Consider the following 5,000-nt stretch of genomic DNA (forward strand, 5'->3'; position numbering starts at 1 on the left):
AGGGCAGCATCCGCCGCGTGCACGGGCTGGAGCTCGGCTCCCTTTTTTTGCATGCAAGCCAACCGATCGAGGCCATGGGCGCCTGCCGGTCACCGGAGCAACCAGTCGCCGGACAAAAATCGCCGGAAGGCATGCACGCCCTGTATTTCGTTCGAGGGACGTTGGCCGGGGTGCACGCAATGGGAGGCCCATCGCGCACACCTACTCCCCCCGTGGGGGGGGGAGAGGGGGTGCCGGACCACCACCCCCTAAAGAGCATTAGAGATTTTACAGATATGCTACCAGTAGACGTTAAAATGTCTGAAACGGGGACACTTTTTCCAAACAAGCAAATCCCACACCGAGGGTGCGCAGGTGCCGATGGTGGTCGAGGCATGTGCCCGCAACAAGGGCCAACGTGAGCCGATGGTGGTCGAGGCAACCGCCCGCACCAGCTCGAGGCATGTGCCCACACCAAGGCCCGGCATGTATCGATGGTGTTCGACGTAGGGGCAATCTTCTGCTGATGGTGGTCGAGGCAAGAGCCCGCACCAAGGGCCAGCGTGTGCCCATGGTGCTCGAGGCAACCGTCCGCACCAGGGCCCAGCGTGTGCCGATGGTGGTCGAGGCAACCGCCCGCACCAGGGCCCAGCGTGTGCCGATGGTGCTCGAGGCAACCGCCCGCACCAAGGGCCGGCTTGTGCCGATGGTGTTCGAGGCAACCGCCCGCACCAGGGCCCAGCGTGTGCCGATGGTGGTCGAGGCAACCGCCAGCACCAGGGCCCAGCGTGTGCCGATGGTGGTCGAGGCAACCGCCCGCACCAGGGCCCAGCGTGTGCCGATGGTGGTCGAGGCAACCGCCCGCACCAGGGCCCAGCGTGTGCCGATGGTGGTCGAGGCAAGCGCCCTCACCAGGGCCCAGCGTGTGCCGATGGTGGTCGAGGCAAGCGCCCGCACCAAGGCCGAGCGTGTGCCGATGGTGGTCGAGGCAAGCGCCCGCACCAGGGCGCAGCGTGTGCCGATGGTGGTCGAGGCAAGCGCCCTCACCAAGGCCGAGCGTGTGCCGATGGTGGTCGAGGCAACCGGCCGCACCAAGGGCCGGCGTGTGCCGATGGTGTTCGAGGCAACCGCCCGCACCAGGGCCCAGCGTGTGCCGATGGTGGTCGAGCCAGGAGCCCGCACCAAGGGCCGGCTTGTGTCGATGGTGTTCGGGGCAACCGCCCGTACCAGGGCCCAGCGTGTGCCGATGGTGCTGGGGGCAAGCGCCCGCCCCAGGGCCCAGCGTGTGCCGATGGTTATCGGGGCAACCGGCCGCACCAGGGCCCAGGGTCTCCCGATGGTGCTCGAGGCAACCGCCCGCACCAAGGCTCAGCATGTGCCGATTGTGATCGAGGCAACAACCCACACCAGGGCCCAGCTTGTGCCGATGGCGGTCGAGGCAAGTGCCCGTACCGAAGGGCAGCCTATGCCGATGATGGTCGATGCATGTGCCATCACCATGCGTCATCATGTGCCATTGATGGTCGAGGCCTTGGCCGAAGTTCGATTTTGAGCCACGGTGCCCATGCTTGGCTCCAGCATGTGCTGGTGCCGCATTTTTTTCACTCGGGACAGCATCGCCGGAGCATCGCCGGAGCATCGCCGGAGTACCGCCGGAGAACCTGACCGGCGGCATTGGGGTTCCGGCGATTGGGAGGGGGGCCGGGGGGGTGTGCGCACATGATGTGCGATGGGTGCTGGTACTTGGCCTTGTGTTGGCCCCCTATCCCTCATCAAACCTCTGAGAATTCACACCCCCTTAAAGAGCATTTGAGATTTTACAGGTTTGCTACCAGTAGCCGTTAAAGTGTCTGAAATGGGGACACTTTTTTCAAACGGTCACAAAATCTTCTCTACTTCGAGTTTTTAGCTGAATTTTTTTGTGCATGCCAACAAAAATAGAAGGATCATGCCTACAAAATTTGGGGCCAAAAATCCTTATAAAAAAATTTTAAAAATTCCCGAACCGCAAAAAGTTTCGAAAATCGTGAAAAATAGAAAACGAGTCATCTTCCAACGAAACTTCACGTGAAGGCTTAGGGGACCATTGTATGAATTTACAAGCCATAAAAATGGCATTGGCACGGCAGAAATTTGAAGATGTGCCTAAACCCACCAGGGCCCAGCGTGTGCCGATGGTGCTCGAGGCAACCGCCCGCACCAGGGCCCAGCGTGTGCCGATGGTGGTCGAGGCAACCGCCCGCACCAGGGCCGATAGTGTGCCGATGGTGCTCGAGGCAACCTGTCGCACCAGGGCCCAGCGTGTGCCGATGGTGATCGAGGTAACCTGCCGCACCAGGGCCCAGCGTGTGCCGATGGTGGTCGAGGCAAGTTCCCGCACCAGCGCCCAGCGTGTGCCGATGGTGCTCGAGGCAACCGACCGCACCAGGGCCCAGCGTGTGCCGATGGTGCTCGAGGCAACCTGCCGCACCAGGGCCCAGCGTCTGCCGATGGTGCTCGAGGCAACCTGCCGCACCAGGGCCCAGCGTCTGCCGATGGTGCTCGAGGCAAGCGCCCGCACCAGGGCCCAGCGTGTGCCGATGGTGGTCGAGGCAAGCGCCCGCACCAGGGCCCAGCGTGTGCCGATGGTGCTCGAGGCAACCTGCCGCACCAGGGCCCAGCGTGTGCCGATGGTGCTCGAGGCAACCGACCGCACCAGGGCCGAGCGTGTGCCGATGGTGGTCGAGGCAAGCGCCCGCACCAGGGCCCAGCGTGTGCCGATGGTGGTCGAGGCAACCTGCCGCACCAGGGCCCAGCGTGTGCCGATGGTGCTCGAGGCAACCGACCGCACCAGGGCCGAGCGTGTGCCGATGGTGCTCGAGGCAAGCGCCCGCACCAGGGCCCAGCGTGTGCCGATGGTGCTCGAGGCAACCTGCCGCACCAGGGCCCAGCGTGTGCCGATGGTGCTCGAGGCAACCTGCCGCACCAGGGCCCAGCGTGTGCCGATGGTGGTCGAGGCAAGCGCCCGCACCAGGGCCCAGCGTGTGCCGATGGTGGTCGAGGCAAGCGCCCGCACCAGGGCCCAGCGTGTGCCGATGGTGGTCGAGCCAGGAGCCCGCACCAAGGGCCGGCTTGTGTCGATGGTGTTCGGGGCAACCGCCCGTACCAGGGCCCAGCGTGTGCCGATGGTGCTGGGGGCAAGCGCCCGCCCCAGGGCCCAGCGTGTGCCGATGGTTATCGGGGCAACCGGCCGCACCAGGGCCCAGGGTCTCCCGATGGTGCTCGAGGCAACCGCCCGCACCAAGGCTCAGCATGTGCCGATTGTGATCGAGGCAACAACCCACACCAGGGCCCAGCTTGTGCCGATGGCGGTCGAGGCAAGTGCCCGTACCGAAGGGCAGCCTATGCCGATGATGGTCGATGCATGTGCCATCACCATGCGTCATCATGTGCCATTGATGGTCGAGGCCTTGGCCGAAGTTCGATTTTGAGCCACGGTGCCCATGCTTGGCTCCAGCATGTGCTGGTGCCGCATTTTTTTCACTCGGGACAGCATCGCCGGAGCATCGCCGGAGCATCGCCGGAGTACCGCCGGAGAACCTGACCGGCGGCATTGGGGTTCCGGCGATTGGGAGGGGGGCCGGGGGGGTGTGCGCACATGATGTGCGATGGGTGCTGGTACTTGGCCTTGTGTTGGCCCCCTATCCCTCATCAAACCTCTGAGAATTCACACCCCCTTAAAGAGCATTTGAGATTTTACAGGTTTGCTACCAGTAGCCGTTAAAGTGTCTGAAATGGGGACACTTTTTTCAAACGGTCACAAAATCTTCTCTACTTCGAGTTTTTAGCTGAATTTTTTTGTGCATGCCAACAAAAATAGAAGGATCATGCCTACAAAATTTGGGGCCAAAAATCCTTATAAAAAAATTTTAAAAATTCCCGAACCGCAAAAAGTTTCGAAAATCGTGAAAAATAGAAAACGAGTCATCTTCCAACGAAACTTCACGTGAAGGCTTAGGGGACCATTGTATGAATTTACAAGCCATAAAAATGGCATTGGCACGGCAGAAATTTGAAGATGTGCCTAAACCCACCAGGGCCCAGCGTGTGCCGATGGTGCTCGAGGCAACCGCCCGCACCAGGGCCCAGCGTGTGCCGATGGTGGTCGAGGCAACCGCCCGCACCAGGGCCGATAGTGTGCCGATGGTGCTCGAGGCAACCTGTCGCACCAGGGCCCAGCGTGTGCCGATGGTGATCGAGGTAACCTGCCGCACCAGGGCCCAGCGTGTGCCGATGGTGGTCGAGGCAAGTTCCCGCACCAGCGCCCAGCGTGTGCCGATGGTGCTCGAGGCAACCGACCGCACCAGGGCCCAGCGTGTGCCGATGGTGCTCGAGGCAACCTGCCGCACCAGGGCCCAGCGTCTGCCGATGGTGCTCGAGGCAACCTGCCGCACCAGGGCCCAGCGTCTGCCGATGGTGCTCGAGGCAAGCGCCCGCACCAGGGCCCAGCGTGTGCCGATGGTGGTCGAGGCAAGCGCCCGCACCAGGGCCCAGCGTGTGCCGATGGTGCTCGAGGCAACCTGCCGCACCAGGGCCCAGCGTGTGCCGATGGTGCTCGAGGCAACCGACCGCACCAGGGCCGAGCGTGTGCCGATGGTGGTCGAGGCAAGCGCCCGCACCAGGGCCCAGCGTGTGCCGATGGTGGTCGAGGCAACCTGCCGCACCAGGGCCCAGCGTGTGCCGATGGTGCTCGAGGCAACCGACCGCACCAGGGCCGAGCGTGTGCCGATGGTGCTCGAGGCAAGCGCCCGCACCAGGGCCCAGCGTGTGCCGATGGTGCTCGAGGCAACCTGCCGCACCAGGGCCCAGCGTGTGCCGATGGTGCTCGAGGCAACCTGCCGCACCAGGGCCCAGCGTGTGCCGATGGTGGTCGAGGCAAGCGCCCGCACCAGGGCCCAGCGTGTGCCGATGGTGGTCGAGGCAACCGCCCGCACCAGGGCCCAGCGTGTGCCGATGGTGGTCGAGGCAACCGCCCGCACCAG

The sequence above is a fragment of the Durio zibethinus genome, unplaced genomic scaffold (genome assembly GCF_047325235.1).
Source record: "Durio zibethinus cultivar Kanyao isolate XHJ-2024 unplaced genomic scaffold, ASM4732523v1 HiC_scaffold_320, whole genome shotgun sequence".
Lineage (NCBI taxonomy): Eukaryota > Viridiplantae > Streptophyta > Magnoliopsida > Malvales > Malvaceae > Durio > Durio zibethinus.